Source organism: Rhynchophorus ferrugineus, unplaced genomic scaffold (genome assembly GCF_030347505.1).
Source record: "Rhynchophorus ferrugineus isolate W39M unplaced genomic scaffold, kcgeb_rfMv2 rfM10, whole genome shotgun sequence".
Classification (NCBI taxonomy): Eukaryota; Metazoa; Arthropoda; class Insecta; order Coleoptera; family Curculionidae; genus Rhynchophorus; species Rhynchophorus ferrugineus.
The window spans coordinates 15,986,029-16,013,593 of NW_027472589.1; the positions used below are offsets into that span (position 1 = coordinate 15,986,029).

Here is a 27,565-nt window from a genome sequence, read left to right on the forward strand (position 1 = left end):
TATGTATGTATTTCTGTAGAATATTGTGACCTGCAATTAAATATGGATTTACTAAGACAATCTCAAACGCATAAAGTCTTGCTACATAGAAGAATCAGCAAAGTCTAGTCTATTACCTGCTAAAATCAACAACTGTTCTGCAACGCCAAGAGTTCTCAATAATATACTGTTGCAGCTTAATGAGAAGTTCTATGGCATTCAGGGGATATAGCACCTTCTAATTATCGCTCATTCAGATGGATGCCACGTGGCTTCAAGATACTGAAGAAGGGCGAAAATATTGACGGATCCAAAAACCAACATAACCTTCGACAAATTTTTGGAAATTGAGGAAAATGATGAAAAATACTTTGATTAAAATATGTTGCGCCAGTCGGTTACGATGCGTATTAAGAATAAATTAGATTTTTTTTTCGACGACGTAACTAAAATATTGTATTATATATTTTGGATCGCTCTTATTTGACTGAACAGAGCTATAATTATTATGAATTATTTATCTGTTACAAAACTTCCATTTGTATCTTAGTTTCACTACTTAACTAACCTACTCTCCTTGTACCGTCATAAAGTGCTGGTGGACTTCTTTATACTGCAGTGTCCATACACTCTCCCTCATATTTAACACTTAGCTAATTCGTTTAGATCTTTTAGAACTGATAATAAGAAAGGGTGGATAATGAACGTCCGAGGACGAGGAGGCTGAAATGCATTTCAATCGACATGCTTGTATTAGTAACATTGAGATAAACTTATCACATATACAAGAATCCACGTATTTTAACTTTATGATTTAATTTTTTTAAATAATAGGCTTATGGTGTAATCCTGCATGGAGACAGTTAAAGAGATGTCTCTGCTGTATACGCACTTATGTATCAAATTAGTTTTTCCATTTGGTACCTACAGACTGATGCTACAGAGTTTAGTTAGGAAGTTACTAGAATATTTTTGACTTGGAGTTTAAATATTATTGGAAACAAATAGTGACTAGTTTTGTACAATACTTCGAGAATTGCACAGAGATACCAATAACAAATAAAACTTGTTATACTAATAACCAGGCTGACTAAAAGATCCTTCTAAAAATATATCCGCTATAACCCAGGACCGTGGTTTATAACCTGCGTTATACAGAAGGTTTTCCGGCTTGAAATTCCAAGAGTTTTATTTAACTTAAAATTTAGTGTAAATCTATCCATACCAACAAAAATATTCACGATGTTAAAAACATAACTTGAACAATGGTATACACTGTCTGTCGCAATACTTTTACAAATTTCACATGGATACATTTATGTCCTTCAATTTCTGTTAAATAAAATAAAAAAGTAAACAAAGACAAAATAAAAACCTAATAAAGTTTTATCATATAAATCTTCAGTCGGTTTAAATTCAAAATACACAATATTCCCAATAGCTTGAAGTACATTTACATTAAAATAACCTTTCCCCAGTACTATACAAGTTCAATAATAACAAATTTAAAGAATAGAACATATGGGCTAAGGCGTATCCTCGTCAAAAGTTAGTTAAACCCTAATATAGCAGTTGGTCGAAGATCATTAATAGATTAAATTAGGCACGTCACATAACAGGGTGATTTTCTAATTTGATATATTTATTTGTTATTAGAATTGATTGATAACTACTTTTTTTATTGACCTATTTGGACAATTTAGGGAATAAAATTTAGTATATTATTGGTTTGTTCGCATTACCACAATCTATTAATCAGTAAGTATATGTTAATGTACTATATATTATTAGAATGTAGAGCTGTGACAATATCAATAAATTTACTATGATAGTGTAATATTCAAAACTTGCATTTTTTTATTAATTACGTCTTACAAAATTCTGACTAACCAGTAGAGTTGCTTGACTTTCACTCAAATCTGCTCTACCTTTTTTCAAACATAATATTTCCTATTTAATTTACCATAGAGATGTATTCCGAGGTATTTAGCTGATTCTGCTTGAATAATCGGGTATCCAATGAGTGATATAATAAGGTTTCTGTCATTTCACCGCAACATAAAATTAAGAGACATGGACACTTGCAGATCTTGTCAAACGCTACTTGTACTTTTTCTACAGCCTTAGACAGGGATACATATTTTGCCATGATAACTATGTCGTCGGTAAGTACTGTTCCTTTAGTTGTATAGAGAAGCCACATGAGTGGTCCAAAGACACTACCCTGAGGATCTTCAGCCGAAACAGGATTAAGTGTTGAGAACACTACTTCATAGGAGACACTAAACTGTCTTTCGAAAATATATGATTACGCAGTCGACAGTAATTCCACGGTAACAATTTCATTTTGTAGATTAATTCCATCTGCCATACCTGGTCAAAACCTTGTCAGGGGTCCAAAAATATTGTAGGACAGAATTTCTTTTCTTAGAATGCCTTTTCAACAACCGATGTTACTCTGAGGTCGATGGTCGATTGTCGAATTGTGATTTCGAAATCCAAACTGGCAATCTGGTATTCCTATAAATGGTTTAATCCGTTTCAACGGCAGTTTCTCAAATAATTTTAATATCGCAGGTAGCCGCGAAATAAGCCTGTAAGATCCAACTTGTTCTGCAGGTTTGTCAGGTTTTAATTATTCGAACAACTTTAAGACATTCCGTAACGTGCTTCAGTCTCAAAAATGCATTGACTATGTGTGTTAACCTAATTATTTCTTTTTATATTATTTTGCTTTTCGTAGCAGCTCATTCAATAACCCTGGTCACCAATATCATCAATTTCAGGAGAATTTTTAGGATTCAGGTTGTTGTCAATTTCTGTAGCAACTTCAATTGGAGAAATCAGACTTACAGCTACATCAGCTGGATATACGGGATTTATATCCATTTTAGATTGTATATCAGTCGACTCGAATGTGTTATCTAAATATATTGTGAATAATTCGACTTTTTCGTCGTTGTATCGAACCCATTTATTTCGATCAGTCTTAATAGACGTAATAGACTAATAATTGGTCTTTTAGATCTCCAAGTTACTTTCCATAACGAGTAATCTTCGTCTGTTTTATTCGTCCAGACTTTATTCACTTACATATTCTTCGAAGGAACTCTGTTTATATTATTTAATTCTTAAATTTGTCCCATCACTAATTCTATTAACAGTATTAAAGTTCTGTGTCATACATACTCTTCTTGTTTTTCGTCTTTCTTTTATCAACTCCGTGATTCAAAGGGGGTAATAAATTTACGATCAATATGTTTAAATATCTCTACGTTGTCTATTATCAAAAATAAGTTACTTCGAACAAAAATAGAACACAACTAAAGTACTTCTATACCCTATAACCGAGAAAAACTTCCTACATACGTTTAACTTAATTTGAACCACAGCTGAAAAAATAACAAGAAGTTAATTGTGAACTAATGACTTCTAGCGGCGCGCGAAGCGACGTCGGCACATCTAATTCGCGCGAATTACAGGATATTAAGACAATTTGTTAGACGAAACGATCGGCGCGTCAAAAACGTCATTATCTCGTCAAAAGCCGTTTCCCCTTTCTTTTATTTTAATTATAATATGGAGGCAATCGATGTCCGATTGTTGGTCTATCGCACAATGAATTTGTTTTGTATCCCGAAAGGGATATCGCGATTAAGTTATTAACAGATTCATTAAGCGTATAAGCCGATATAGTAATTAATTCGAAACATATAAGGCGTCGAGAAAATTTAATCGAGTTCTTTTTATTAACTGTAATACGTAACGTATTTGGTTACTTAGAATATATAATACGTGTTGATATTGTTGATTAATTTATTGTTTTTATTGTTTTATATGTTTAAAGAACACGCGAAGGAAAAACAATTAAATTCCGAAATCTATTTTTTCGAAAAGTGTTTGGTGTATCAACAGAAACTTTTAATTGATTTTTCAAAATGTGGCGAATTAATGGAAAGGCCTCTTACCTTATTCGGTTCAAGTTCTTTGAAATTTTCCACTCTTACCCTGGCCGTAAGCACATATAGTCTATTTAAGGTTTTCTTAGTAATGCGTCGTGGATATTTGTGACGTCGAAACATTACAATGTTGCCGCATCAACTATGAGTTTTAATTCAGTTGGCTTTGACATAGAAGTAAATTCTAATTTAAATAAAATAATTGAATAAAAATGTTGTCAAATATAATTTATTTTAACATTACAGTATATCTAAAAATTAGAGTTAATTATATAGCCAAAATAATTTATAGGTAAGAGTTAAAACCTCTTATCACTATTGCTTTCAAGAATTTTGCATACGTCTGGCAGCTGGTCGCCGTCTGGTTGTCAGATGTATGTAAAATTATTCAAAATATTAGTTATAATTATTACAGGTTATAAATCGGCAAACGTTATTTTAGCCCTTTATTTTGATTAATTTTAAGTCGCTCCGTAATATATCATATTACTTTGTTTGAAAATGCCGAAAACAACATATATTCAGTATCACAAATTGATTGCGGTTTTAATAGGTTATGTCGAAAACGAACGAGATAACGGAGGCCCTCTTTTGCCGGTAAATTCCATTAGATTGATGATGTTAAATAATATCTACAATAAGTCCATTGTTTGTCCATGTTTTTTAGAGGATTTTTGCCGTGCTAAATATTACTGTGGATACTGTGAATAACATCGCTTACAAAATGAAGAACAATACATTATATTCGCCCCAGAAAACCCGTCTACATACAAAGTGGGTGACGAATCTTGACCTTCTTGATATTGGCTCTATTCGAGACCAAATATACGAAATGTATAAGAACAGTAAGTACACAAACTATTTCATTGATATAAATATAATTGAAGAAATAGAGACATGCAGTTTTTTGAGGGATATAAGATATCCTTTCATATACTCTCAGAGGGCATAGGGTTTAAATGGTGTAAAGATAACCCTCGGAGAGGTTTAATGGAATTTCCAGACATTACCTTAAAAAGAATTCAATTAATGGCATAAAATAATATACGAAGTAAGACAGTAACAAAAAAAATTGTAAAGACAATAAAAATTAATGGAAAAAGGTAAAAGTTACAATAGCATTCAAGTGGGTTTTGTGGGTCATTATATTTATTAATAGTTAATTGCAGATATATTGCTGATAGCTGATTGAGAAGTATATTCCATCAAAAACTTTTTGGATATGTGGAAGGAAGAGAATATACTTATCAGGTCAATAGATTAACCGTAAAACTTTCGGTTTGGATGGACTCGTTATGATATCTGAAATAATATCTAATTTTGATTTCTATTTTGCGAATGGTAATTACAAAAAATGTGTCCAAATTATGAATTGTCTTCCTTGAAGGGAATTACATTTATTGATACTCTCCATAGTTTCAAATTTGTAAAATAATATGGAAAAAATATTTCACAACTGGTGAGAGAAAAGATTTTTATAATATCATATAAAATAATTATTGGTAATATGAAAATATTAAGTTCGCCAACTAATTTTATTTAATTCATAGAACAATGCACACATTTTAAAATGTGACGAACACATCAACATGTAAAAATAACCACCCATTCAACGCACTATACTAAACAATCGCTTCTTAGCTTCTCTCCTAAAAGAACTCTATCTTCAACCTAAAATATAAAGTAAAACTCGCTAAACACAGCGAGTTTTAGAGAAAAGATCCACTTACCTATGTTATTCTTTAGACACCAGATATATCACTAGTTTCAACATGTTCACTCTTGCATTTTTCCAAGATCAGTCTCAAATGTGCCTCTTAGCAAGTTTATTTTTTACTTTATAATTTGAAAAGATCCTAGCATAATATCCTTTTATAAGGACTGTGGCTCTTCCATCCAAATGATCTTCCACTTGTCAACTTTTATTTTTTCATACTACGTAGCCATTGTGTCTGAAATAATTTAAACCTAGTTAACAAATATTTCAAAATATACAAAATACAACATGCAGTTCAATAATAAATACAAATTCATATCTCTTTATATAATTTCTGTCCCTATTATTGAAGGATAAATTCCTGATGACTCCACTTGTACAACAAATAAAGGCAACATTCTTAATTTAAGGTTTTATTATGTCTACCTCATAGTGAAATTTACAGATATATACATTCTTTTTTCTTGGGATTGAAATATCTTCTGGTGATATTAGATCATTTTGTAATCGTTATAGAATTGTAAATGTTTGAAATATCTTCACAAATCTATAACTAGAATACTAAAGCCGTATAAACATACGAGTTCTATGTTATATACTTAACTTAAACTTTAAACGAGTTGAATTTCAATATTGCCGGTCATACTTACAATAATTTAATACTCTTTGAAATACGATTTGACGGTACATATTATTTCAGCAAAAAATATTGCTTTTTAAGAAAAGAATACTGCACGTACCGTTGAAAAATGATTCAGAAGGCATTTCATTTTGGCATGCCATTGTGAAAAGTATGGTTATAAACAAAAGAATACAGCGCTCCAAACTAAACGATGAAAACCGTCGAGAATGATTTTTGGGGACTGAAATTTTCCGAGAAGAACCGAATGGCCCACGAATTGATTTCGATCACCACGACCGAAGAGATTTTCGCCGAATCCACTACTTATCGATCTAACATATTTCAATTTATATATATTATATATTACTGATTAAAAAAAGCAAACTTTTATTTGTGCATTGATTTACACAAAGAGAGAAAATAAATTGTATTTCATCTAAAACGTTTTCTCTCCTTAACTACTCAAAAAAGGATTTAGTCAAATTGCTCGAAATAACATTGGATTCGAGAGTATGAGCAGTTTATCTGAAGAGACAGCAAGACTGCAGCAGAACAGACAGAACTGACAGCAAGATTATCTGAAATATTCAACAAGAACAGAGTAGTACAGAAATAAGAAGGGGAACAATAAGATTATCCGGAAGATTCAACCAGAAAAGAGAATTAAGAGAAAAAGAACAGTCGGAACAGAATTAGCGAGAATAACACAATTAAGAACTAAAGAAATTTCAGAACATCCAAGAAGTGCTGAGGGTAGGAAGAGTCAAATATAAAGAGAATGAAGAAAATAATCAAGAAAAGTGAAGTTACAGGATTAATATTAGAACAGCAGAATTCTTATGTCGTTTGTATAATCGTCATTTCACGGTCCGACGAAGAAATCGGTATTTTACCAAACTAAACAAAGGATTAGTAATCAATATCTATCAAATTTCTAATCCTTTTTACCACTACTTATCGATCTAAAATATTTTAATTTATATATTTTATATATTATTCATTAAAAAAAGCAAACTTGTATTTGTGTATTGATTTACACAAACAGAGAAAATAAATTGTATTTCATCTCCAACATTGTTTTCTCTCCTTAACTACTCAACAAAAGGATTTAGTCAAAATGCTCGAAATAACATTGGACACGAGGGTATCTGACAGCTATAATATCATCACCAAGACTGATGAAACCCTTGTTGGTGACATTCTGACGAAGTGGCTATTGTTATAGTCGAAGAAAATTTAAGTCGGTGACAGGAAGGTCACCGGGTCATCTTATAATCAATAAAAACGTCACAGTAATAAGAGTATCTAATAAAAACCGTTTATGATTAAGTACCGTACCTAATAAGAAATTTCGACGGCAATATTTTTGATACTCACGTGCTGTGTTTCCATTTAAAATAATGTATAATTTCTAGCCATAAAAAATTAAAAATACACTTCGGATTTTGTTAATTGGCGATTAACACCTGACCGCCGAAAATAATAATCATCGATAAGCATCGGGCGGGGGAATAATAGTGCCAATAAAAGCACCGGAGGGTTGAACGGCCTCGCCGGCATCCGTCCTATTCAATTGACACTAATCAACGGGCCCCAGGTCCGATGCGTATTCAATTTTTTTTCACTCGCCCGTCTTCCTTTTGATACTTGTAAAAGCCAACTGGAAAACAAAAAGCACACAAAACAAATGTGCACCGAGCGCCGTCCGCTGACTGACAGCACCCATTCAAAATTTCACCGGCCCGATCTTTATCGGGACCGTTCACAGCGAAATACCCTAGGTTCGCGTCGCCGAAAACCGCGAGATCGACACGAAAGAGGTACGGAGAGGAAGAATTACGAGAGAGAGATAGGAAAAAAACGAGCAATTAAATATCACCTATACCGTTAGACGGTGGATCGGATAAAGTATGAGAAAAAACGGGACGATCGAGACAAAGATGAAAAATACAGCAATTAAAACCACCCGGCTATTGTTTCAATCGACGAGGAACTGTCGGTCGACGTGATGAAGTGGTCGCCGGTGGATTTTTCAACGACCTTCGGGGTCAGGTACGACCGCCGGTGATAATTATAAGGCCCGCGTGGATTTCTCTATGAAACGGCGACGTTTTGAATCCTTCTGGTATTGTGGGGTGGCACCATTCGGAGGTTAAATGACTCCTGACGTTTCCAACTTCTTCCTTAGAGTAATAATTAAAATATCACCCACATAATGGAGTTATTGCGTTCCTTCAACGCTTCCTATGGACGAAACATATTTATATCTTTGGTTTGGTAGTGGTTTAAATTATTTTGTTCGAATACATTCAAGGAGGTTCTATATTTCATAGTCTTATGTCACATAATATTAGAATAGTATGGCATTGAATAAGTTAATATAGTCTATTCAAAGTTTTTTTACTAGTGCCTCATGGATATTTGTGTCGTCGAAGTGTTGCCGCATCAACTCTGAGTTTTAGTTCAGTTTGGCTGTGATATAGCAGTAAATTCTAATCTATACAAAATAATCGAACAAAAATGTTGTTATCAAATATAATTTATTTTAACATTATAGTATATCTGAATATTACAGTTAATTATACAGCGACAATAATTTATAGGTAAGAGTTAAAACCTCTTAACACTATTGCATTAAAGAATTTTGCATACGTCAGATAAACTGGACGGCGGACGGACGCAAAATTATTCAACATATTAGTTATTATTACTACAGATTCAAAACAGACAAACTTTATTTTAGCGCTTTGATTATTTTGATAAATTTTAAATCGCTACGTAACATATGATATCATTTCGTTTGAAAATGCCGAAAACAACAGATAGTCAGGGTCACAAATTGATTGCGGCTTTAATAAAATATTTGGAAAAGGGACGAGATAATGGTGGCCCCCTTTTGCCTATAATTTCTGTTAGAGATTTAAATGATGATACTAAATAATACTAAGTCCCTACAATTATAATGAAAATGTTTTTAGCGCGTTGTTGCCGCGCTAAATATTAGTATGGGCACTGTGAATAACTTCGCTTTCAAAATGAAGAATAATATGTTGGATTCCCTAAGAAAACCCGTCTACATAGTGGGTGACGAATCTTGACCATATTGATATTGGCTCTATTCGAGACCAAATATACGAAATGTATAAGAACAGTAGGTACACAAACTATTTTATGGGTATTAACATAATTTGATAGAATTATTTTAGAGAAAATTGTCTATCTGGAAAGTATACATAAAAGAGTTAGGGACATGCAGCTTTTTGACGGATGTAAGACATCTTGTCATACACTCTTACAGGGCATAGGGTTTAAATGGTGTAAAGATAACACTCGGAGAGGTTTAATGGAACTTCCAGACATTGCCTTAAAAAGAATTCAATTTTTAAAGGCATAAAACAAGACCAAGGAAGATAAACTATTTGAATTTGTGTATCTTGATGAAACTTGAATATTTCAAAATGGTTCATTGTGGCACACTTGGCAAGACAGTAACAAAAATAGTGTAAAAACAACAAAAAATGATGGAAAAAAGTAAAAATTACAATAGCATTCGATTAGGTTTTGTGGGTCATTATATTTATTAATAATTAATTGCAGATATATTGATGGTCGAGAAGGATGTTCTATCAAAAACTGTTTGGATATGTGGAAGGAAGCATTGTCAACGTGTTATGGCTTCGGCTTGGATGAACTCGATAAAACATACAGAGGAAGTAATTGATAAATGGCGGAATCGTGAACATGTTTTAGACAGATTAGGAATTAACAGTTTAGCGATTGAGTTTCACAGTGAGCCGGAAAAATGAAAGTGACTGAAGGAAACATTCAGGATATGTGATAATGCTGTGCAATGATGGAAATTCCGGAGACAGAGTGATGAGAGTGGAAACAACTAAAGGTATGTACATAATTAATTGAATATAACTGTAAAAAATGGTATTATAGGGCGTGCAAGATTTAGGTGCACAGATATGATTATAACTGTTCAAAATTATACATGAGCATTAGGTTAGAAAGTATGAGGAGAGAATGAATACTAACTTTTTTGTACATATATCGTAAATGCATTAGACAGAATTCAGTGATTAATTTTATAAAGAATAGTGTACACAGATAGTAGCAGAAGAAATAAAATATACAGTGATACCAAGATGACTTGACAAGTAAACATATAATCGAAGGAAACAAGAACTAAACGTAAAAAAGTAAATATGCTCTCGAATGAAAGTAAAATATCTTACTTCAATGTAAACAAAACAAATCTAACCTACACCTATTATAAGTATGGTCTTAATTGTAGTTTAAAGTCCTTGTATATATATATATATATATATATATATATATATATATATATATATATATTAGATGTACTATAATGTTCAAATAAATTATATTTGATAACATTTTTGTTCAATTATAATAATGTCATTTAGATTAGAATTTTGTTGTATGTTAAAGCCAAGCTGAAGTAAAACTCAGAGTTGATGCGGCAAGATTGCATCGTTTCGACGTCACAAATATCCATGATGCATTACTTAAAACATTTTGAACGGACTATAAGTACTATCTGTTCTTTTCTAAGAATTAATATATAAAGAAGTTATAAAACATAAAGTGTTTAAAACAAGAACATAATGGAAAAAATAATGACTTATTGGTTCCAAAGCACAAACCATACTTCTAGTTTTATGCTATCACATCTCCCAGTCTGATATAAAGATACCGTCTTTCCAGAACAATGAGGGCCATATCAGTCCCGCAATGTAGCATCGCTCCACTGACGAAACAATTAGAGAGATGTACGTGGGCGTTGTGAGCGTGTGATAGTAAGCTCTCCATTACTGTAGTTAAATTATTTGTATCGCCTATACCTTCATCTGTTAGTTCGCCTTTGATGATCTTCTGAATATCAGTATATATACAAAACTTTTCACGATACAGTTTCACCAGTCTCAAAATTCTACGGTTGAATAACTGTTAATTAACTTCTATATTAGTCTAAAATATAAAGACTATTATGTGCAAACACATCACCCATGTCATCTTCGAATATGGCAGGCACATCCATCCATTGGTCACGCTATTTAGCAAATAAATATTGTAACAGTAAGATACAATATTTAAAAATAATTAAAAAACATATAACACATGGAGCCGAAAATATCGTTCATGTCCAATAAATTACTACTTGTTTACTTGTTTAGTAAAATAAAATAGTTTTAATAAAAATAAAAGTCTGATTTCAAAGAGCTTAAAGCTATTCTTTTTAGTAGTTTACTAATGATGATTTACTTATCAAGGAAAAAAATAGGTAATCGTTCCGCAGTTACTTGAAGCATTACCTAAGATAGCTAAGTAGAGTTCGGGCACTAGTATCACCGTTGATAATAGTACAGTATCATTCTTAAGATTACTAAAGATGTACTGAAGGTGCCAAAAGTCCCGTAACCATAAACTATAATAATTAGGAAACATGTTTTGAGAAACACTCCTAGACCGAGGGTTCCTGATTCAAGAATCACATTTCGGGGTATACTGTCAGCAAAAGCCGGAATGAAGTTGCTTTGAACTGACATAGTCTGCAGAAATTTTCGACCGCAGCTTGCAATTCATAATGTACGGCTACCAGATTGAGGTAATTGAGTTGCTAGCGGTCAACAACTGCTAGGAATGGACTAGAGGCTGGAAAATACAGCTTCGTAGCTCCAAATCTGTTCATGTTAATTTTTCCTTGCGGATAAATGACAAAAAATTAATTATATCATGTGAATTATCCAATTCCTCAAGCAGAATCAGCTAAATAACTCGGAATACATCTCCATGATAGGTTAAATTGGAAATATCATGTTTGACAGAAATTGATCAAAAATCAAAGTGATTAGTTTATCAGTCAACCCTAAAACCAATTTGGACCTATATGGTGCAAATATGGGGTTGCACTAAGACATCAAACCAACTAGTAATCACAAATACTTCACCACCAACTCTAACATTTTTACTAACCAACGAAGAGCTGCATGATGACATCAAAATCAAATGGATTTATGAACTGATCCAATATTTTGCCTTAAAACTTGAAATTATTTCACTAAATCACAGCAACATGGGAACTACACGAAATTGTATAGTGTGTATTAGCCCTAGCTTTAGTTTAAGTAGTAGTAGTAGTCGTATAAATGGATTTTAATTTGGGAAATCAATACTAATGTATTAATTCCGTACTCGCCTTGCTTGTCTATTAATGTAAGAACAATAGTAACAGTAGTAATAAATTAGTTTGCAACTGAAGATTGTACTAAATATATCTAATGTAAAATGTAATTAATAAACAAGTAAAGCATTACTTCCTAGAAAAGAACAAAGTAGTGCTAACTTATTCAATATCCTAGTATCCTAAGATTATGTGAAACGACAATAAAATGAGCACTCAAAATAGATTCTCATTAAGTTTCTTCTATTAAAGATAATGTAAATTGATAGCAAACAGAATATCAATACGCTTCGTTCATAACAAACGTTGGATATATTCTAGAACTCTATTATGTGGATGATATTTTTATTATTACTTTAAGTAGTAAGATGGAAAAGTCATTTAAAAACCTATATATTTCCATTATTCTCATCGTAACTTATTGTGAGCTAACGCTACAACTAATTCAAATACATATAGTTTGAACAATAGACCTGTCTTTTTTGAGCAGATGAAATAATAGATGAGAAAAGTAACAATAGTAAATAGTTTTTACATATTTATTATATACATTATTTTTCATATTTATTACATATGTTTATTTAAATATTTTATTACTAAATATATTGATTTAAAAATTAAACAAAGAAATAAAAGGTGAGAAAATATCAATGAAATATAGTTGCAGTTATGTTTCTACATAGCTATTACATATTTTTTATCTATCTATAACATTTTAGGGATTTCAGATTTAGAATTAAGAACAAATGTTTGTCAACTAAAATTCTGTATTAATATGATTCAAAATATTACTAACTTTTTATACATCGTTTTTTTATACATTAAACAAAAAATATGTCGGCCGGCTGGGTGGCGTAGTTGTAAAGGCGATAGGACGGTGCTCTTACTGTTGCGATAGCCGCGAGTTCGAATCCTGGGGCATGGTCGCAAATTTATGTTTGTGATTGTTCTAGGCAAGAGTGTAAAATCTGACAAGGAAAATGGTCCCAGTCACGCCAGTAACCAGGTTGGGTAAGACCGGATGTCTTCTGGGATGATTTCTAAAGTTGGTAGGCTTAATGCTGAAGGCCGTGGTTCGGAGCCCACATTAAACTTTAGGTCCAGTCTAGATAAACCCATAGTTGGTAAAAGGAGACTTTAAAATATATATAAAAAAAATATGCCGACTGTCTTCTGGAATGGTCTTAAAATTGACGACTAGCTTAATGTCGGGGTGCATGGTTCGGAACCACCCATGTAAAGCATAGTACAGATAAAACCTAGTTGATAAAAAAAGGATCTAACATTATACTTAGGGTAAATAGAAATCAAATAAATCAATTAATATGGTAATAGTTTTTGATTATTTGCTCTATAAGAAATCCCTTTATTCTCAAACATTTATTATCTCGACCATGAAGGACATTTCCTTAATAATAGTTAAACATATTTTGAATAAAAATAAGAAACATTGAAAAATTAAGTTAAAACAATATAAATGTTAAGTTATGCTCAAAAACTGAAGGAAATATAAATGATTGATGTATAAAATTGAATAGAGACAATTGTACATTTTAAAATAGCTGTAATTCTATTAACCATTGCATTCTAATGTTGCCGGTTGATGAATAAATACAAAACCCTCGTAATATATCGCATGTCTCGACCAGTAAAAACTCTAATCACCATAATTTTTTGCCAGAGCCGCCTTGATCTACGCTGCGGTACTATTCTCGACAAACGGTCGTATCTCGAAAATTTCCAATACTGATTTATTGACAGATTGTGGAAGTCGTTCGGAATTTGTCGATACAAGAAAAAAACACCCGATAATGACGCCGCATCGTGGACGTGTCGTCGATCGATCCCCTACGAACCGCAGGAATAGGATGAGAAAAAACGGATGAATTATTTTTATCATGTCGATAACTGTTCAGTCACATGTCATTCACCATAACTGAAATCGATCGATTCAATTAGCCGCTGCGTCAGCTGAAAATATTTCCTAGAAATCTCGCGACGTTTTCTTCCTTTTGAGATAGTTTTACGTGTTGCGTCGGTACGGCTCGCGCTACGTTGGATAAAATAATATCGCTTAATATGGAGAAATTTTTATTATATCACCGGATCATTTGTGTTAATGGCCAATATTTGATTTCTTTTCCGGCATTATTAACAATACTCTCTAATTTTGCTTAAAATAATAAAAAAGCGTATTATTTTAGAATACCATTTTAAAAATTGTTATATGGAAAACGAAAACATGACGCTCAAGGAAATATTGAATCGCCAGAATCGGTTAGTAGAAAGTTTACGGGATCTGTAAAATAACAAAAACCTCTTAAGGGTAATTTGATATTTTGATTTGAATTTGATATTTTGTATTGTATACTATCTTTTGAATTTAATTTACTTAATTACGGTTAATTACAACAAAATGTATATAAAACTTATAATTACCTTTAATATTACTTCTAGAATTGTATTATTTACTGTAGCTATATCGGGGTGAAATGTTGGCATATGTTGACTTCTATTTGATGTCCAAAATGTTTTGTTACAAGTTCGGCGCTTAATATTCCCACTATAAACAAAATTGAAGCCGTTTGGATATTTTAACGTAATAAAACTTAACCTTACATTCCGTACTTACCTTTGTGCTTCCATATCTTAAAACCAATCTATAGCCGGCTTGGTGGCGCAGTGGTAAATGCGATGAGACGGTCCTCCTACTGTTGCGATAGCCGCGGGTTCGAATCCTGCTGAGGCATGGTCGTAAATGTATGTTTGTGATTGTTTAAAATTTGTAAATGTTCAGGGCAAGAGTGTAAAACCCGACAAGGAAAATTATCCCAATCAGGCCAGTTACCAGGCTGGGTAAGACCGGATGTCTTCTGGGATGATTTCTAAAGTTGGTCACTCGCCAATCGGTCGGCTTAATGCTGAGGACCGCGGCTCGGAGGCCACGTTAAACTTTAGGCCCAGTCCAGATAAACTCACAGTTGGTAAAAGGAGACTTTAAAACATATTAAAAAAAAATTATGTTACAATACTAAGAATAACACAACAATATAATTATTATAGTTATAAACTTGTTAATGCAACACAAAATTTTAATCCAATAATTCTTTTTAAATCTACGTATTCTAGGTTATTTGTTTACACTTGACCAACGGTTAATTTAAAATGGCCGATTATACACTGTAGGTAAGGAAAGGATGAGCGCAAATACTTGATGCATGCGCCCAATATTCCATCATTACATTCAATTTAGCGTATTCTATAAAGGCCGGCGCCTTAACTGGAAATTGTATAGTTTCCTAGAGTCTGTCGAACAGTATGTTGTTGACGTAATTGGCAGCCGAATGTTATTGTAATCACCGTATTAATACCTTGTATATTATCTACATAGTCACAATTATGTCGTTGAATATTTGTAGTTTATTTACCAAGAAATGAAAGTATTTCTTACAGAGAGAATCTTGATTCAAAACTTAGCTGGAAAACATGGAAAAAAGAAAAGAAAAGAACTGCAGTTAAAATATAAGGAAAGAGTATGGCCAATTGATAGATAATCACATTTATAAGTACATAATAAATTACTACCATGTAAACAAGTATTGAAACCTATATGGACATACGGAGTTCAATTATGGGAATATTCCGTTGAGGGTGATACACTAATTATAGCGACCCTCCAACTTTTCGATACCATTTTTGCAGTACGATTTGTCCTTTGCTTCAAAACAGGCCTCAGATTCGACAATCGCCTCTTCATTCCACGAAAATTTCTTCTCAGCTCTTTTGAGATCTGAGAACAGAAAATAGTCACTGGGGGCCAGATCTGGAGAATACGGTGGATGATGAAGTAATTCGAAGCCCAATTCATGAATTTTTGACACCGTGCATTGTCTTAGTGGAGAAGCACTTTCTAACCTGTTGAATACAATACAAGTTTTCCACAACAACAAAGTGCTGAGAAGTTTTGTAGGTAGGATATATCACAGGTCTGATTTCTTACATCGAGACCGTCTGATACCGACTCTTGGATAATTATCAAAACAGAACACAGACTTAAAAGAATCGAACCATTTGTTCTTGTGTAGTGTAGTGAGGTAGATTTTACATATTGAGGTGCATTTAATAGAAAAACAGTAGTATTAATATATAAGCATTATTACACCAGAGACTAAGACAGTTAATATAAAGCCAAATTTTAGATTAGTTGGCAACGACTAGTAACAATGTAATACATTAAAAAATATATTGCATTCTATTTATTCCATTTATTTATTTATATATTTATTCAATTATCTTTGTCTATTTTATTTTCCTCTATTATATAACCTATCTGTTTATTCGTACATTGTTGTAAATAAAAACTAACAACTTAAAGTATAAATTACAAATATTTATAAGTCAGAAATTGATAGCAAAATAGCAAGCATACAAAAATGCCATCGCTAGTGGTTTTTGCTGGCTTTTAGTGGCAGCATATCTAGCGTTTTTGCTTTTGGCTTTTTCCCTTGTACGCAATACACTTTCATAATAGTCCGAGTTAGGAGAAGTGCGCAACACCAAGAGTATTGCTTGTTTAGTTGAGATATTGTCTTTATCTTAACAGGGTCTACTAACCCTAGTAGTAGGAACTCGGGAGTCTGTTTCCCTTGATCTTGAAAGAAGCTGTTACGTCACCTGTTACCTTCCCTTCGTACCGTACCATGTGCACAAATCATAATTCGTCCTAGAATGCTTATCATTGCTATCAATTAGCGCTATTATCCATTGTATGCTGTTTGTTGTCTATTACTATTGCCTGTTATTGTTGTTGACTGCTATGGACTAAAATTGTTGTTAACCATCGTGGCTCTCTGTTATTTCCCATCGACTATCATTGTCATTGTCTGTTATTAACCTTATCTATACTACCTATTATCAGTACTATTACTTGTCGGTACAACCATTTATCAGTACTATGATTAATCATCGCAATTAATTATAGGTACTATTTATTAGTTGCCAATATATTAACTGTCAGTACCATTATACTTCTCGTTTCCTGACATTAGTATACTGATACAAGTACATGTCGTGACCAATTCTTATTGTATATCATATGCATTGTAATTTCACCCTTGTCATTAAAATTTGGCTGCTCAGGTACATTTTCATTTCGATTTCATAACCGTCATCCGACCAACTCGATATCAATATCTCGCTTAGAATTAGTTTTATTTATTTAGTGGCCATTTATTGTATAAGTAGCTGTTATATAAATTATTTAGACCCATAGGGGAAATAGTTCCTGTTCGCTGAGAAGCAAAACTGTTTTGACACAGCGACTTTTTAACAAAGAAGAGAAAAAAATGGTAGATGCTTTAGCTACAGATGTATCTTTAATGTTTTAAGATATAAAAATTTAAAAAATCTTTAAAATTTTTGGAATTAACCAAATATTTATGGTTCTTTTATATGTATTTAAAGTCTTTTATACGTGTTTAACGAGGGTTCCGACCCAAAGTCCTCGGCATTAAGCCTACCGACTGGCGAGTGACCAACTTAAAAATCACCCCAGCAGATATCGGGTCTTACCCAGCCTGGTTACTAGCGTTGCTGGGATCATTTTCCTTGTCAGATTTTACACTCTCGCCTAGGACAATCACAAACATAAACTTACGACTATGCTCCAGTAGGGTTTGTTTATCGCTAGAGTAAGTTCGTCCTGTCGCCTTTACTACTGCGCCATCCAAGCCGGCATTTCTTGGTCTGAACAATTTAGTAAATCGAAACTGGACGACTTCTTTACAATAATTTGTTGGATACTCAATCTCACACACTGCGGCATTGGCATTAAAAACCTAAGTTTTAGTATCTGATATTATTGTTTTAATACCTTTACTACTACCAATAAAGTACCAAACCTTAATACATAAGCGGTAACTGGGATCCAATCACCTGCCTCGTAACATCGATATCTATGTGATTTAAGAGAATACACTGAACATATAAGAGAAAACACAAGCCACTACAAAACTAAAGTTCAGGAATCGTCACTCCCATACTATGGCAGTCTACAATCTGTAACCAGCTAGACTCGGATGGCCGGGTTCGTAACTCCCTTACCGATATAGGAAATATCCAGACATATTTGGGAAAACCAAAACAAAAACTTATTAACTACTTGAAGTTATTTTTCTGATGCACTATATTAAGGGATCAACTGGTACTACTTAACATCTAAAATAATGCAAAAAACTGATCGTCAGTATGTCAATATGATAGATTTTCTTAGTGTCTTCTGTCTCTCATGATTGTTTGTAACGTTTTCTTTCATACAAACTTTGTCCACACAATTACGAACACAACATAAAAATAATTGATTAAATCACAATTGGCAATTGACACTGCTTTATATTAATATTTAGAAAAGATGTAATAATAAAAAAATACAAACAACTTAAATAAACCATAATATATGCAATATCGTTGCCTAGCAGTGTATATTACCATATAAGCACCAATTTATAGTAGAATACTAATGTATTTTGCATATATACTGATATATCACAGTTAAATAACGTTTGGGAATCATGAATTGTGGGATTTTCGTGGTTTGACGCATTGACGTCATTCTACAGTTTAACAGTAACATGATATTTATTAATATAGAACGTATCTGTGAATGATTATTAAGATATAACAGAACACATAATAGAACCTTGTTGAATCGATCAAAACTAATATTAAATCCAAAACTCGTATACAGTAACTGCTTTAAACTATATTGGTTCATGTTTATTGTAATATTGCGTGAACACACTAAGTTACCATCAAACCAAATCTGAATACTAAAAACGTTTAATACCCATATCGAAATTATAATTCGAACAATTAGTAGATTACCGCAGGTGTCGATGGCACCTGTTTTAATCTTTAAATAACGCCTGGACATACCATTTGCATATTTTAAAGACTGTTTACGTTCGCTACGTCAATTCCTAAACAAAATAGGCGGTTTTTGGAGTTCTTTTAACGTTTATCACTAGTTTTAATAGCAGGTATCTATTGAGAGTCGTGAGAATGTTCAGGAAACCAGATTTAACCAGAAGAAAATCAACGATATTTCAGTTATCAAGACTTAATTTTCTACTTCTTTTTTTTTGTTCAGAAAAATGTTACGAAGATGTGAAAAATAATACAGTAGGCCTGTGTATTATTTACAGATAAAAAAAAAGTTCTCAGTCTCTATTGTCGTCAAAAATGTTGGTGGTTGATCAAAAGAATATATTCCATAGCAAGTTTTTTCTACAACCAATCCTGAAAAAAGCACATAAGGGTATTTATGGCAAGAGCAATAACATAATTTTATTTAAATTAATTATACCACAGTTGTAGTCTTTATCGACTAACCTACAATTTGTCCTTTACGAGTATAGATTTAAAAATATATTTAGGAGGACCCATTGGTTTTAACAAAGTATCTGGTCTAATAATACTTATGTATTGTCACTTCTGGTCTCTTTCAATTAAGTTCACTTCGCTACACCACACTATAGAAGATCAAATGGTTTGATTCTTTTGAGTCTGTGTCGTGTTCCAGTATTATCAAGAGTTGCAATGCATCGATATTAACGTAAGAATTGATTTTCTCCTCATATTTCCTTGAGATTCTCTTTATTTCTGAGTGACGGTCTAAAGGTCTTGGTATATCAATATTATAGTATCTGGGAGCACTTGCTCTTAGGATTTTGTTTTGAAAAACACACGTCAATTGAAATGTCCCCGGCCTGACACATAGATGGTGCTACTAGAATTAAATCGAAACCCTCAAAAGATGCGTGTATAAATTTAATAGCCGTCGGATCATTGGTTTGTGAATTATAGCATTTTGAGTGAAGCAACTTTTGTTATTGTGAAAAAAAATGGATAAAAATTGGTTTCATGTGTTGATAAAATATTGTGTTTTTGAAGGGAAAAATGCAGCTGAAGCAATAACTTGCCGAGATTCCAGACACTCCACCAGGAAAATCAACCATCAAGGATCGGTATGCTAAGTTTAGACTTGGTGAAATGAGCACCGAAAACGGTGAACGCAGTGGACGCCCAAAAGAGGTTATTACTGACCAAAAATGAAGAAAGTGCTCAAAATGATTTTGAATGGCCGTAAATTGAAATTGAATGAAATAGCAGACACTCTAAAGATATTAACTGAACATGTACACCATATAATTCACGAATATTTGGGTATGAGAAAGCTCTGTGCAAAGTAGGTGCCGCGCGAGCTCACTTTTGACCAAAAACAACGACGAGTTGATGATTCAAAGCAGTGTTTGACGATGATCTAGCATAATAAACCAGAGTTTTTGCGTCTTATGTGACAATCGATGAAACATGGCTCCATCATTTCACTCCGAAGTCTAATCGACAGTCATCCGAGTGGACTGCGCACGATGAATCCGCTCCAAAGCGTGGGAACATGCAACAGTCGGCTAACAATGTTATGACGTCTGTATTTTGGGATGCGCATAGAATAATTTTCATTTACTACCTTGAAAAAGGAAGGATCATCGATAGCGACTATTACATAGCGTTATTGGACCGTTTGAAGGACCAAATTGCTGAAAAACGGCCGCATTTGAAGAAAAAAACAATGCACCGTGTCACAAGTCACTGAAAACGATGACATAAATCCATGAATTGGACATCGAATTGCTTCCTCATCCACCGTATTCTCCATATCTGGCCCCCAGTGATTATTTCCTGTTCTTAGATATCAAAAGAGTGCTCGCTGGGAAGATATTTTGGTCGAATGAAGAGGTGATCGTCGAAATTGAGGCCTATTTTGAAGCAAAGGACAAATCGTGCTACAAAAATGGCATCGAAAAGTAACAGATGTACAATATTTATTATTTAGAAAGGTGTAAAGCGATTATTTCATTCCAATGGAATGTTCTCCTATTCTTCTACCAAAACATCTGCCAATTGTTTTAATAATGTTGGAGATACAAAATCTACTCCTCACTTTCTGCTCTACAACTCCACATAACGGTTCAATTATCTGTAAGATGTGGTGAGTCTGCTGGCCATGCACCTCGCATAAAGATTGTCCCATTTTGCCTGTGTGTATGGATGTATTATCATCTTGAAATATGAAAGATTGCTAGCTTATCACTTTATAATCGATTGAATTAGAATCTAGGTGAGACTTTCCCGATTTTTACTTTTCATCATTAGTTATATTTGGTTATTCACTTTCCCATTTAAGGGCTTTCAACACCATGGAAAAAGTTTTCTTTATTTATTCACATGCTTATTACTAATTCTAACGAAGATAACCGAGAACTGATGGATTGAAATATTTTTAAAAATATATATATATATTCGCAGTCGGTAGGATTCGAACCTACGCTCCCAGAGGGAATCTGATTTCTAGTCAGACGCCTTAACCGCTCGGCCACGACTGCTATATCATCGAATGTCAAACTTTCTATGGTCAGTGCACAACATGCTTGTCGCCTATATATTGGTTCTAATTGGGACTATAAAAAAATTATTGAAGATATTTTGAGATAATTCAATTCCTCACTTACAATTACTAATATAGTTTTAGTATTCATTTACAATGAGACAATGGTTTTAGTGAAACAACGTTTAATATGTTTAAAACAATACATACACAAATATGAATTCTGATGAAAAAGGGTGTTTCTAAATATGGAAAAGTAATAGTTTAACATCAATTAAATTAGTTATTATGGACTGGTATACTATAATTATATGCAATCGTCCAAATCCTGTACGAGATCACAAAAAAATGGCAAAACAGTTTTATAAAATTATAAAGTTGGGTGATGCGGATAGCTTAAAGATAGCACAAGGTAATTTAGGCAAATGTATGCAACAAAAAAGCTATTTGAGTAATTTCGGCTAATTTCTGTGCATTTTGGTATACTAATATATATATATATATATATATATATATATATATATATATATATATATATATATATATATATATATATATATATATATACAATTTTTCTGTTAAAAATATTTTATTTTTATTCTGCCCCTCCCCAATCGCTATGCAATACAGAATTTTATAGATTACCAAAACATGTTAAAGTGATTTTGTAACATGAAACCATGAGGAGTCTTACCCTTTCCATTATGTTCACTAATCACGTGGTCTGGCAGAATAACGCTTCTTACTTCTGCGACAAATATAGCGGCTCCCAATTGGACATAATTTCAAAAAATTCAAACCATTTTTCCACAATCAATCCCTCAGTTTACGAAATGATAAAATCGAATTAAAAAATATGTAAAATCGGCCGTTTCCATGCTAGAGTTTATTAATTTCTTGTGCAACGGTAGTATCATAACTAGAAACTGCATCCTTCCGCAGTCCTTACATTCTTTCCTATTCGAAAATGGTTTCCCATATCTCGTAAATATATCGTTTGATGTAGGTTTAGATCGATATGGCTGGTGGTAAATTTCAACTATGTGTTTATATTCGCTCGTAAAATTTTAAATCTTACATTATTCCTTCTACCAATAGAAACCCATTTTCACTTGAAAAATCAAATCATAACAACATCCGAATTTGAGGGGTGTCAGATGTTCAAGATTTTTAACTATTCCATACTCAGCTTTTTACTCTCTACTTAACAATAGACCATAATTACACTGGCTTCACCAACTACTAAGACAATTGGTGGAAGGTCAGCATATGTTGTTCGCGGTAAAATGTTTTTACAGAATCAATTTAATAATTTGGTATTTTTAATACATCAATACTCAGAAAGTGTATTTCAACTAGGGATGCGGAAATTTTGATATGTCGATGATTTCTAAAAAAATTGATATTTCTGGCCGATAAATCGATTAGCCGATATTTTTCGATGTTTTATCAATATAAATTAAACACAACTTTTAATAAACATTTGAAACTGGTACTTTTCATTCATTCAAGATTCATTTAAAAAATCACTATTTTTTAAAATATTAAAAAAATATCCATATTTTTTTCTCCGAAATAATGATGTTTTTTTTTAAATATTGAAAACAACAACATATCGATGCTTTTTAAAACATCGAGATATCGATGTATTTTGCAGTGACCAACACCGCTAATTTCAACCATATAATGAACGCTTAATACTGGTGCCAAAATCCAGTACCAACTTAGAATCTTCATGAACATGTCGGAATACTGTGGACATATTGCTTGGATTTACGTTATCAAATGGGGCCAGGGTTTTCACCTAAATGCTGGTAAAGATTTTTTATCAACTGTATTCTTTCTTGCCTAATTACTGAATACAACTACAAAATAAAATATTGTTTTCATATATTTGTAAATCTACACCTACACCTAGATTCCACAATAAACTTTTATCTTATTAACGCTGGCGGTATCGCTAGTCTGTAATAAATATTTTGAGTCTTGTTCTATATAGAAAGCATATTGAACAATGTATGTTTTTTATAACTCAGATTTTTTAATATATATAGTCTACTCAAAGTTTTTTCTACATAGATCATCAAGATGTTTAATGTATTACCTGGCGCAATTTGTAAATTTAAAAATTAAAAATTACATTTGTTAATTTATTTAAATTTGTAAATGCTGTCTGATTAGTTCGAATACGTAAACGAATGAGCCGGTCAAAGTTGTCGAGTTGTGAGACGCATGCAAATTTCTTGAGAGCAATGGTGATAAAATGTTATAACTCTAACCTATAAATTATTGTGGCTGTATTATTAAGTGTAGTTTTTAGATGTACTATAATGTAAAAATAAATTATATTTGATGGCATTATTGTTCAATTATTTTATTTAGATTAGAATTTTCTTGCGGCAACATTGCGACGTTTGTCTTTGCGAGTTGATGTCATAAATGTAAAGGACATATGAAGAAAATAGCTTTCAACTATACTATACCTTCCATAGAATGTATCGATAGAAGTAATATTAAATATTTTAAACCATGAATTCCAAGTGTAAGGGTTCTATTTACGATCCTTGAATAAAAGTATTATGAAAATTATTCATTTAATCAATTTATTCTCATGGTATATATCATAAAATCTAGAACATCAAGAAAAGCGAGACGATAAGCTTTAGACATTGTTAATATAATATTTGGAATTTGGAATTTGATTTCTAATAGAAATTACAGAACGTAGATCCTCAGCCTCATGCATCTGGTTTGAATCAATTATTTGAATAATATACGAGCAAATTAGAACATCGTGAAATATTAACGACAACTCCCATTATTCAGCGCAGAGAACACCGAAAAAGTAATGGAAAATTATTATCGTAATGGAAAAGCCGTTTTCCATTCAATATGAACGAGCGGCGGTGCTGAAAAATCTGTTATTAATTGGATAGAAGCATGATTTGATCCGTTTAGAGCCAGCGTGTGCGAGAGATAAACAGCCTCGGTGTTAAAATAAACATTCATTAATTGATATGGCGTTAGATGGTCGTGTTTAGGCTTCATTCTCTTCGGACGCGAAACGATATATTTACGAGATATGGGAAACCGTTTTCGAATAGGAAAGAATGTAAGGACTGCGGAAGGATGCAGTTTCTAGTTATGATACTACCGTTGCACAAGAAATTAATAAACTCTAGCATGGAAACGGCCGATTTTACATATTTTTTAATTCGATTTTATCATGTCGTAAACTGAGGGATTGATTGTGGAAAAATGGTTTGAATTTTTTGAAATTATGTCCAATTGGGAGCCTATATATATATATATATATATATATATATATATATATATATATATATATATATATATATATATATATATATATATATATATATATATATATATATTTCCACATCCCTAGTTGAAATACACTTTCTGAGTATTGATGTATTAAAAATACCAAATTATTAAATTGATTCTGTAAAAACATTTTACCGCAAACAACATATGCTGACCTTCCACCAATTGTCTTAGTAGTTGGTGAAGCCAGTGTAATTATGGACTATTGTTAAGTTGAGAGTAAAAAGCTGAGTATGGAATAGTTAAAAATCTTGAACATCTGTCACTCCTCAAATTCGGATGTTGTTACGATTTGATTTTTCAAGTGAAAATGGGTTTGTATTGGTAGAAGGAATAGTTCTCGGCAACTATAAAATACCGAATTAGAAACAAATCTGACAAAAATTACCGGTAAGATTTAAAATCTTAGGAGCGAATATGAACACATAGTTGAAATTTACTACCAGCCATATCGATCTAAACCTACACCAGAATCTAAAAGTAATGAAAGAACAAAGCCCAGGATAGATGGGGCTATCTGTAGCAGCTTAACGCTGTTTTTTTTTTAATATAAAGGAAGAGCGTATAAAAAGCGTTCCTTTGAATCATAATGAGGATTAAATATTATACAAAACCAGGGCCAAAGCACCGAAAAAATTCATAATTTCCTAAACTGTTAGTATAGAAGTACTCGAAATCGATGCTCGAGTGAACTCTAATGGCTTTTTTATTATAAATCATGTCTAATATCTATTGGTAAAAATGTCTACAATTGATCAAAATATTATCCACCGTCTTTTACAACCTTTTTCTATCCTTTTAGTAAAATTGTATCCTATTGTAAAATCATAAGTGCCTCATAAGTACGGTGGATGCAGTAAAATTTCCTATTTGAGCTGCAATAACACATAGCCTGAAAAGTCGCGGGCGTAACAAAGAAAACGCGTTTTTTGTTGTTGTAAATTGGCTTTATTGATCAACGTAATCTCTATTAAGAGCCGCACTATCATTCCAGCCGATCTAACCTTTCAATAACACTTCTGTACAACGATTTATCTCTTGCCGCAAAATAGGCCTGTCACCAGTTGTTCTCCACTTAGATGACGATCGTTTGATTCCGGTTTAAGTTTAAATATGACCAAACACTGTCCATAATCATGAACACGTTCTCGTTTTTGAGTGAACAAAGAGTGAGCAAACACGGCTAACCTTTTGAACAGAGATTTCTCATAGTAAAATGCTTATGCAATATAAAACCACCATGTTCTTTTGATATCTTTACAATGTTAGCTAATCTACGCAGATTCATTTTTCCATGATTCAAAACGATTTTGTGAGTCTAGTTATATGGAAGTATAAAGAAAATCCGAGATGATAGAAGTTGTCTAAAAGTGTTTTAAAATTTTCAGCCGGATTTCCGTCCAAAAGTCCTTGCAATCCGTTATCTTGGAACGTCTTCGGCAACCAGGACTTGCTTTGTCATTAACATAAAAACTAGTACTTTTAAATCAGTAAAACCAAAACTAACATTTGAGATATAATTAAACAGCTGCAACATAGGTTTCCAAAAATGTTTGATTGACTTGGGTATTAAATTTCATCACATTAAACAACAAAATTAATGCATATAGGAAAAGCAATTTTGAAGATTCCATGTTTAGTCCACCGAAAAACTCAATAATACTAAATATAAAACGTTATAATACTAAAAATAAGTTATTTTATGAAGAGAAGCGTTAAAACATAAAAACAAAGCTAACATTAACTTAACAGTACTTTCCACTCATACTTCGCGTTTTTACCAATATATATGGCTGATCAAAATACATACAAGCACATAATACATTCCATTTAACAAAACAGTTTATAAGCAAGTATAAACTTAAAATATAAAAATAAGATAATACTTAGGATAGATAGAGAGACAATAAATTATAGCCGATACTATAATTTATTGAAAACTGAGTTGGTGAGGCCACTCTTAAAGAATAGCTATCTATAAAAAAAACTAGTTTTATAGCAAGTAAAAATAATAGAATGGAAAAAATGGAATAGTTCAGACTGGTTTGGGGAGTAATATTATGTAATCTATAGGGAAAATATGTAAACTTTAACTAAAATATATATTACAGCAGATATTATATGCTCATGGGGTAAGAAAGGGTTACATAATAAAAGATATACCATAACATAACTATATAGCATACTATAATGTATAATTATTATAGTTAGTATTCATTGATGATGACAGAGAAGCTTTATGAAAATATAAAACAAAGCTTTTCACATCTACTGTACTATTGTAAAA

At 32.4% G+C, this 27,565-nt stretch overlaps 1 non-coding gene across 1 annotated transcript; it reads right to left on the minus strand.

Annotated features, from left to right (window-relative positions):
- Window positions 1–21,849: 21,849 nt before the first annotated feature.
- Window positions 21,850–21,931, minus strand: TRNAS-AGA (transfer RNA serine (anticodon AGA)). The gene has a single exon. It is a non-coding gene; the product is annotated as a tRNA-Ser (tRNA).
- Window positions 21,932–27,565: the final 5,634 nt, after the last annotated feature.